We start from the raw sequence: 11,506 nt of genomic DNA on the forward strand, positions 1-11,506 counted from the left end.
GGAGCGGGTGAACGTGAGAGTGAGGGACTGTATCACTTCTGAGAGATTGAGACTGTGACTGCGTTTCAGACAACTACAAACGATGAAGGAGTTCTCTGGCATCGACGTCTCAGCCATCTGTCATCTCGTGTAGTGGGACTTATTCCTGGCGTTCATCTTCAACCTAGTAGTAAAATTTGCTTATCAAATTGCGATATTTGTCTTAGATCAAAACAAACTCGAAACTCTTTTCCTGACAGCTATAATAAAGCATCTAGTTCTTTTGAATTAATCCATTGTGATCTCTGGGGTCCGTACCGAACTTCTGCATTCTGTGGTTCACGATATTTCCTCACAATCGTCGATGATTATTCTCGTGCAGTATGGCTATATCTTCTTCCCGATAAAACATAGGTCTCTGCTCGTTTACTAGAGTTCTTTGCTCTTGTCAAACGCCAATTCAACTGTGATATCAAGACACTACGAAGTGACAATGGAACCGAGTTATGTGCTTAACAAAATATTTTCGGAAAGAAGGCATTATTCATGAGACATCATGCGTTGGAACTCCGCAGCAAAACGGGCGAGTAGAATGAAAACATCGTCATATACTTAACGTTGCTCGAGCATTAAGATTTCAGGCTGGTCTTCAAATAGAGTTTTGGGCAGAATGTGTTCTCACCGCCTGCTACCTTATCAATCGTACTCCATCCAAACTTCTTAACGACAAGACACCTTTCGAGTTATTATTTGGAAGACCTCCGGTGCTTGATCAAATACGGATTTTCGGGTGTCTGTGCTACGCACCCAATCAAGAAACTCGGGGTGACAAATTCGCATCGCGAAGTATACGTTGCGTTTTTCTTGGTTACCCCTATGGCAAGAAAGGATTGAGGCTCTATGATCTTGATAAAGAACAAGTGTTCAACTCCAGAGATGTACACTTTCAGGAAGATGTTTTCCCATTATCACAACCTCTTCCCGAAACCTCAACACCAACGCCTCCTCCCATCTCTCCGATCATCGACGACCATGAATCCCTTCTAGATATCCCTATCATCGATCCTAACCCAACAGATACGACCAACCCTGACAATAACCTGACCAATAACCCGAACCCGACTGATACTAACACTGCTACGACATCTACTGACCCTCTGGGTCGCGGCCACCGAATCAAGAAACCATCTACAAGACTTACTGACTACATCACCGACGCTATCAAACCAGTCTCAATTAATACAGCCACTCTCACTCAACTCACGACCACCGCTCCATCAACGACTTCAGGTACGGATCACCCACTTTCTAACTATCTTACATATGACTGTTTTTCCATCTCCCATCGCAGCTATCTAGTTTCTCTTTCCATTGCGGTTGAACCACGGTCTTGGAGAGAAGCAATCGAAGATAAACTATGGAAAGAAGCTATGCGGTTTGAGATAGACGCCTTGGAACAAAATCACACTTGGGATATTCAAGAGTTACCTCCTGGAAAAATAGCTTTTGGTTGCAAATGGGTCATCCGAATCAAACTCAAAGCAGACGGGACTCTTGAACGATACAAAGCAAGACTAGTGGTACTTGGAAACAATCAAGTAGAAGGCATTGACTATGAAGAAACCTTCGCTCTTGTTGCCAAGATGACAACAATACGAGTTTTTCTTGACCTAGCTGCGAAACAAGACTTTGATGTTCATCAAATGGATGTCCATAACGCTTTTCTTCACGGTGATCTAGATGAAGAAGTTTATATCAAGCTCCCTCCTGGTTTTCAATCTCCTACCGATAACAGAGTCTGCAAACTACGAAAATCTTTATACGGACTTAAACAGGCCCCTCGTTGCTGGTTCGCAAAGCTAACGATGGCACTTTGAACTTTTGGATTTGCTCAATCTCGAAGCGACTACTCTCTCTTTGTCTACACCAAACAAGGGATAATTTTACGCGTCTTGGTCTACGTCGATGATCTGATCATTGCTGGTCCTCTTCATCAATGGCAGATTTCAAAACATATATTTGTCTACATGTTTTCATATGAAAGATCTCGGTGTGCTTAAATATTTTTTAGGTATTAAAGTGGCTCGTAGTCCTGATGGTTTCTATCTTTGCCAACGGAAGTACTGTCTTGACATTCTAACAGAAGCCGGCATGCTTGGATGCAAGCCTGCAGGTTTTCCTCTTGATCAGAAACACAAACTTGCAAAAGCGGAAGGTGAACTTCTTCGTAATCCTGGACAATACCGAAGACTCGTTGGACGATTGGTGTATCTCTCCTCCACGAGACCTGATCTCGCTTACTCTATTCATGTACTAACACAATTCATGCAAGCACCACAAACGGATCATTGGGACGCTGCTTTACATGTGTTACGATATTTGAAAGGCACACTCGGCCAGGGTATTCTTCTTCGTTCTGCCTTACCTATACACGTTACTGGATGGTCGGATTCTGACTGGGCATGCTGCTCTTCGTCTCGTCGTTCGGTCACGGGATGGCTTGTGCAAATTGGCACTTCTATCGTCTCCTGGAAATCTCAAAAACAAGACACAGTCTCCCTATCATCCACAGAGGCAGAATATAGAGCGATGACTGAAGTTCTTAAAGAACTTTTGTGGATCAAAGGCTTACTACACGACTTCGGCATCAACCATACGAACCCGATGACACTACGATGTGATAATCAATCAGCATTATAACAAAGCTCCAATCATGTTTTTCACGAACGGACAAAGCACGTGGAAGCTGAGTGTCATTTCATTCGCGATTTCATCATCAACAAGACTATCTCCAGAAAGCATGTTTCTTCAAACGAACAACTGGCGGACATACTGACGAAAGCTTTAGGACGAAAGGAGTTTGGCATTTTTCCCTACAAGTTGGGCATTCGTGATCTGTATGCTCCAACTTGAGGGAGGGTATTAGGATATATCTAGATCATCATTATCTCTTAGTTTATATTTCCTTATTATGCTAGCATTGGTTTTCATAGTGTCGATAGACTTATGATATTATGTCTTGTATATAAAAACCTTGAGGTCATGAATGAATAACAACAGAAACGATTTACCGATTATAGAACTTCTCACAATGTACATTAAACTCCAAAGCTTATGACTGTTTCCGCAATCCAGTTCAAAGGTTGTGTTCTTTTTTTTTTCCAGTTTTTCAGGATTTTCTTAATATCGCAGGCACTATGAAACTTATCGTCGGGAGTATTAATAACAAAAAATAGAGCAAGACAAATACAAACATTTCAAAAAAACATTTCACGTCGACAATGAAGTTATAGGATCCACTTTTGTCTATTAATAAAGATTTTCTTTGAGAATCACCAAGATAAAAGACGGTAAAAACTAAAAAGTATGTCTTGGCATTGTTATCTAAGCCTTTTAGTGTTAGTTAATTTTGTGAATAAGTTTTTCCTTTATTTCGATCTTCTATATATATATATATGTTACTGACTGAGTTTGCAAGTCTTAGAGCATTTATGGCAAAGACCCTGTTGGGTTTCTTATTTTTTTTTTGGCTAATTTAAAAAAAATTAAAAAGGAAATCAATTGCGGACCGTCACAAATGTCGGTAGGGTTCGCAAACAATTGAAAAAACTCCCAATATACGTTTCTTTTCTCGCGACATTTTTATTGGTTTTACCAAAATGTGAGGTCTACTCACTAATTTTTCTCTAAAAACCCTCTTAAAGACTACCGACAAAGATGCTTTTAGAATTCTATTTCGGTGGATTGTACCATTTAGTAGTTGCAGTGTTTATTTTTTTTTTGGGATCAAATAGTGTTTAATTTTTTTAATTTGGTGAAAAGTACCTAGAAACAATCTATAGTTCTATTGTTTTTTTTTGTAACACTATAGTTCCATTGTTTGCTATCTTTTTTTTTTGAAAAATCTATACTATTAAAATCAAGATATAGCTATTTAGCTATTTATATAATTTTTCAAAAAACAAGATATAGCTATTTATTTATTAGTCAAAGATCTTTATACATATAAATTTATTTGCTAATTCTATTTGGAAACTAAAAATTTTATACACAAAATTATATGTAAATATATAGGTACTTTTTGTTAGAAAATAATAAATAGTGCAACTTATACATCAAAAATGCTATGTCACAATATCTACTTATAATTTTTATTGTAATTCAACTCTAATTCAACATAACACTACTCGGAACCAAATACTTGAATGAGACTTTTTCAAAATTCCGAGAAAATTGATATCCAAACAGGTTTTACCAATACCGAAAGGATACCAGAATGGCCAAACTTACCAGATACCTTTTTCTACCTCTCTTCTTTTATTGTTCACCTCTCATTTTTTTATATATTAAATTCACTGTTTGCTCGATGTTGCTGCTTGATGCCCGAACAATAGTGAATATATATCCATGCAACACACATACACCGTCCTGCATGCTCCTCCTCACAGCGATTCCCGGAACCCTATCTCAGCCAGTCGCCGCTCCGGCTTTACTAGGACCCACTCTATGGTTAGCTCGACAACTAGGATAACGCATCTATCTTCGCACCGAGTGATTCCTCCTACGCACTTAGCGATTTCTTCCATGTGATGATCTTGGGAGTGTTATTTTTTTTTTTTTTGAAAAAGGGCATCTTGGGAGTGTTATTTCCATGTTGAATATAATGGAATTTGTGATATGAATCCCAACTGTTATCTTTTTATTTTTTTTCGTGCGAGTGAATTTTAGTTTTGTATTCAAACAGAATATACATCTGGAGATATATTCATTTTGGTTAAAATTAGTAAAGTGTTGAGGGCTCAGACGGATCTACTTTTGTTCTCACCAAAACATATAATTAACTTCTTTTTGTAACAAACTGTCAAGTTTATGGGTTTGGGTACCACTTGGCCGTAAATGGAGTAACCCAAATACATGTATATTATTTAGGTTTCATTCATATTTCCAATGTGAATTTTTATTCTAACACATTCCCTAAAAATAATGGTGGATATGATATAATCATTGATCAGACATAATCCATCATATTCCCTCCGATCATTGTTCTTATTGTAGTTGTGGAATTGAATTTTCTTTGGACGATCAACTAGTAGGGTTCTGGAAATCAATGTACGGACCAGATTAATGGGTCTGAGTGTTGGTCCACTCTGATATTATATCAAATTTCTTAAACTTTTAATTTAAAATCAGTTGGCTGTAAATAGAATGTCCCAAATCTCTTACATATCATTTAAGTCTCATTTATATTTTCAATGTAAATTTTTATTTCAACACAAACCAAAACACATAGCTAAGATAAGAATAATGAGATTATTCATTTTTGGATGTAGAGACGTCAAACACCCAAAGTCTCAAGTGTAGTATCAACTGAACCACCACCTACCAGATTCGAGCAGCTGACTTAGATGAAAGACTACAAATGTGAAAGGTTATCAAAAGTGAACTCATGATTCGCAACCTAATCTTCACTAAAGATATCCTAACCGCTTATGTAGCGTCAGACAAAACGGAAAAAGAAACACAAAGCTGGAGGGGCAGAAATATGTTCGAGAAAAAGAGGAGGTTATTAGAAAGAGAAAATACTATATATTTTCTTGAATCAAATTAGTTTTCAGAGTAAATCTTTATTATATTTGATAACTTTTCTTAGTTACCGCCAGTGTTTTGAAACCCGACCCGGACCCACAGTTGAACCGGTAAATCTGGTGACTCGAGATAACTATGGTTTGGGTTTTGTTAAAAAGCCAAAATTTAAAAACCCGTAAAAACCCGCAAAAATCCACCAAAACCCGATATCGGTTGAACCAACATATAGCTTTTATATCTTTTTTAAGTTTTTAATCATGTTTTTAGATTCTATTTTATATTCTAAATTTCCAATTAAGAAGTTAAGTTTCTTTCAGTTTTTTTTGCCGTCTTCTTTTACTTCTGCTGACTTCTAGTGATTTTGTATCTTTTTTTTTCTTCTTTTTTTATTTTTGATTATTTTGTTTATTATAAACCTGTAGTACTAGGTTTTACGTATTCTAAGTCTTGTGTATATTGTTTTGTTGATAAGTTTTAAAATTTAGATTGAACTTTATGATTTTTAATTACATATAATACCAATTACACTATTTTAGTTGTGATTTTTAGATTTTGATGAAGATTTCATTGTGCCACTGGAAGAAAATAAAGTGAACTATGATAGAAAGAACCAAAATTAGTTGATGTGATTTGGTGTTAGTTTATTTTTGTTATTGACAATTTATTACAATGATATTTTATTTTTGATTTATTTTGGATATGAAGTTTAATTTATTATTCACATTAGATATAAATATTTATGAATTTTATTCTTTATTTTTTTTTAGATGTCATAACTCTTAACTAATCAATTTTTTTAAATAATCTAAACTATTTTTGATATTTTGTATATCAAATGAAAATAAAATATAAAAAGTAAGTTTAAGTATTTTCTAATTTTTTTAACATAAAATATATACATATCGAAACTATTATTTAATGTTTTTTTAAATTAGAAAATATTAACTTTTGTTTCTATATTTTTATTTTCATAGCTAATATGTTATTATATAATAAAATTAATTTATTTATTAACCCGCGGTTTATCCGCGACCAACCCAATGACCCAGTGATCCGGTAAGTCATCCGGTTCAGTGTCCGGATCGGTTTTTAAAACATTGGTTGGTAGTGTTCTTGGCTGGTTTGTGCAGGTTTTGGAATCGGTATCAGACGGTACTAGTGCTTTTCTCAAGCCCGTTCTTTGCGGCATATTGGAGTTTGTTTTGGATCTCGATATTTCTACTCAGGTATAATTGTCCTCGATGCTTCTCTCCTTTGGTCGTCTAGCGCTTAATCGACAATGAAGAATGCAGCTTGACAAGATCACCGACAGCCAGCTACTTCAGGCGACATTTCTGAGACTCCGACACCCGAGAGGTAAAATCCATTTTTTCGAGGTTAACATTGATGTTAGGAGTTTTGAGGCTCCTAAGTCAAATGATAGTAAAGTGGTAGTAAGTTGTCGAACCAAATCTGAGGGACTCAAAGCAGTGAGAATGCAAATATTTGCCTAATCTAAGTGCAATCAGTGAATTGGATGGTTTTTAAATTAAAACTAGAATGCAAGTAACAGAAATGATACTTTTAAGCTATTGGAAAGGAGAACTCATGGGTATAGGGATTTCAGACCTTGGATGATCAAGTTTTGAACTAAGGATGACAAATGAATCAATCAAACTATTAACCTTAAGCCTAGACACAATTCTAAGCAAGCTCTATGTCTAGATGAATGCTCATTTGCTAACATGTCTCAAACATCAAATGTCTTTGGTTGAATAACATGCAAGCAATCATTATTAACAAGTCTATTAGCTATCTTAGCATCTTTAACAACAAATATCTTTGGCAAAGTACACTAAGAGCCTAGGAGAGTTGACTCAGGCATTTCATCAAACACCTTTTGGGTGGGAAATGCCTAGAGATCACCCTTTGAGTGGCCTACTCAAATGATGCATTAAGATCACTCTACTATGCAAGGAACAAGCATGATTTACACCTAATACATCCTAGAACTAACCTAATCACCTTTAATCACCCTAACCCATGAATCCAAAAGGTGATTACTCACTAATCTCCATGATTCCTCTTAAACCCATGGTGGATTTCAGATGAATCATATAGAGAATTAGAAGAAAATCACAAGAACACAAGAACAATCAAAGCCAAAAGAGAACTTTTCTTGAGAGAGTTTTGTGTTCTTCAATAGATCAAAGATAATCTGCCAAAAGGTGGCTACAACATACTTAAACATTAGGTTTTTCAGAGTAAAAACGTGCATAAGAAATTGCAAAAAGGTCCTTGAAAAATCATAAAATCGTGTAGCAAAAGGGGCTGGAGCGACCTTGGGGGGTCGCTCTGAGAGGTCGCTCCAGCCTCCATTTTTGTGTCTCCGGGCGATGAAAACGCGAGCTACTTAGGTGGGTCGCTCTGGTTGGTCGCTCTGGTTGGGAGCGACCTTGGGGGGGTCACTCCGGAAGGTCACTCTGCGGTTCTCGACCAGGATGGATATGCCTCTAGTAAATTGATCGTAACTTCTCCATTACATCTCCAAATGACTTGAAACCACTTCCATTAGAAAGCTAACTCAATTTCCTGTGTCTCCACAAAATCTTAGCAACAGAAGATTTCTCTAAGACCTCCATCCATGTTCATCTTTCACTCCCTTTTTGATCACATTGCCTCCAAATGTCTCCAAGAACTCCATGTGGTGTTTCAATACCTGATAGAGACATATGTATGCCAAATGCAACCTAAACATGTCTAAATCCTAATCTATATGATGCAAATGCTTATGAATGAATAGCTAAAACAAAGCAAATATGCAAGATATCAAACGTCAATTAAAGAAAACAGTTATTGGTAGTCTAGTGATTATTGAGCTATCTATCAGAACTTGTCGGATAAGTGGTGATGCAAAACTAGAGTTGTAAAATATTGTTCTAAATCATTTTGTTCAAGTCTTGTTTATATTCAATATTGATGCCCGTTTCGGGATTTATAAATATATTTATTAAAAAAAATCTTTATTATATTTTGGAAAACAAAATACACGTGCTTTATGTTTTTTGGATATTCTATAAGCGTTGTAATTATTATACTTCTGGAAAAAAATTAAAGCAATGTAAATTATAAGATTTATTAATATGAATATCAGGTAAACCCATGTTTTATTATACATTGTATATTTTAACCCAAACAAAAAAAAAAGACTCAGTGCACATGAAAAAAAAACTTAGCTTCATAATTGATAAGTTCTTAAGAAAAAAAACACATTACTTCCAATTAAGTTTTGGGTTGATGGGTTGATTATTTGTCACTAAGTAAATTCCATCAAGTTTAGCGGTGTATGAGCGCATCTGACCACATTTTGAAAGCGCTGTTACATAAAGTCTCCATACTTCTTGAAAATGCTCCATTTTCTTACCCTGCCTCAAATGACAACGCCATACTATTCTCTCCTTCCCTGCCTCATTAAATGAAATTTTGTATTTTTCATTGAATTTGACATCACGGATACCTTTATTTTCATTTGTGTTGGACGTGCAGTTGACTTTGAGTATACTGCCAGGTCCAAGCTGGTTTTTAAACTCTACAGTGTTTGGAAAGCATCCGGATTTACTTTTGTTCAAACCTAAACACATAACAATAACTAACATAAATATAATGAGATGATTCATTTTTCAGTTCTAAAGACGCTGAAGACTCTAAGGTATAGTATTTATAGTTTCTGTTATGATAAATAACATTTTAAGGTAATAGCTAAAATAGACACAAATTGACCAACTGAACGTATGGTTGGAGAAGCATTCGGTGTCGAAAAATAAGGTAAATCCATAAGATTAGATAAAATAAATTAAAGTCGATCACTATAACTAAAGAAACCAAAGTCAATTTTTTTGGAAGTGTAATATTGTTAGGAAAATAGTTTATATATATACAAGTATAAATATCAATAGAGTACATACAGTATTTTATAACATATTCTATCGAATTAGTTTTCAAAGTAATCTTTATCGATGAACATTTCTAACCTACATCTATTCTTGTCTTTATCTATACTACTAAAGTATAATCTCTAATAGGATATGTTTTCGGTATTCCAAATTTTTTTTTTGGATAAATTCTCAGTTATATTTTCAGGTTTCAGGTAAACTTTTAAAATATATTTCGGGCAATCAGACAAAAGTTTGGGTATTTTTTTTTCTTGGGTTATATTTCGGGAATAATTTCAGACCATTTTCAAATGTTTAAATATATTTTGGATATTTGTTGGATTTTCAGTTATTTTCAAGTTTCAGATTATTTTTCAAGCTTTCAGTGACTTCTAATCTTTTCCAGATCTTAATATCTAAACCGATCTAGACCTGCCATGTACCCAAATATTACATATACTTTACATGTATTTGAATTATGATTCCGAACCTCCGGACATGAAAGGAATTGTCCCATACCCAGATTAAAAAAATCAAATATTTATTTGGGTCCAAATGTTTAGGATCCAAAGATCCAAATAAAAAGGAACTGACCCGAAAATCTAAATACCTAAACCTACTCTCTCATTATATTTTGTGTATTTTAATAAGAGTTACATTTGTTAAATAGATATAATTTAATGGTAAATTTTTTTAGCTAATTTAATAGAACATATTTGTACGTTTTTAATAGTTTGTAAAATTTCTTAATAATTTTTATAAAAATTAAATTAATGTAATATATATGTAATTTTTAACATAATATTTTCAAAAATGGTTTTATTAAATTTAATTTTTTAAATAATTGAAATTGTATAATGTAAGATGACATGATACAATATATACATACTAACTCATTAATTAATATATAAATATTGTAGATCCAGAACATAAAATAAGTGTATAATACTATTGATTAACTATTACTACGTTGAAAAATAAAAATTTATAGAAAAAGTGTATCATATAAAATGAAGAGTAATAATAGAAAAAAGTTAAAAAAATAAGATTTCAAACCATGTTTTTAGTTGGATGATTGCCTTGTTAGATGTTATCATGTAAAGATTATATATGTATCGCATGTACTAAATTAAATATGTTGTTCGTTTTAATCAAGAAGTATAACACAACAAAGCATAAAATAACATATATGGACATAGTGCATACATGTAAGGCACAAAAAGAGCCGAATTTCAATAATTACTAGGGGGCTTGCAAGCGCGGGGACATGACAATTAGATATGTTATATACTTTTAAAATGTTATAGGAAATGTTGGAAGGGTAAACCCTAGAACAAATCAATCACGCAAATGTTATAGGAAATTAATGTGGACACTTCTAGGTACGGAGCGGAGTTGTTGACAATGATTCATGTGTTCCCCAACCATCAGTGAGAGCCTGAGATCCTTAGAGAGAAAAGGTTACTTAGACGTCAAGTTAAAAAGATTTGCAAGAAATGTTGGCGTTGCATTAAGGAATTGGTGAAATTATACAGTGTGTATGTGTTGCTAGGATGGATCTATTAATGGAGAGATAAATTAAGTAGTTTTAGTTTTTACTACATGGTACCTTTTTTGTTTGAATTTATTGGTCTTTACTTATAGTTGATTAGGTGATGAGGGTAGAGTCCGCGTATTTGTAATTTCCAGTTTTAGTTGTAAGCACGTTTATGTTCCAACTTTTTTGGGTTCTTTATTCAGAACTTTCCAGATTTCTATTTGGCTGGCTAATTGTAAGTGCATAATCGCTATGTTTATATATGATTTTATTTCCTCTGACTTCGGTAACAAACTAACAATATTAGTTAATAGATCGTATTGTTAGAGGAATGAATACAAATCCAGTAAATATATGGTATTAAGTAAGGTATTGTTACAAAATATAAGGTAAGACCAATAAAAGTTAATTTTAATGAACAGGTCCAAACAACCTTTTTAAATAGATTTATTAAAACTCCTTTCCTTTTAATAGTATTGACTAGATTAGGACC

This window comes from Raphanus sativus, chromosome 2 (genome assembly GCF_000801105.2).
Source record: "Raphanus sativus cultivar WK10039 chromosome 2, ASM80110v3, whole genome shotgun sequence".
In the NCBI taxonomy this organism is placed as follows: Eukaryota; Viridiplantae; Streptophyta; class Magnoliopsida; order Brassicales; family Brassicaceae; genus Raphanus; species Raphanus sativus.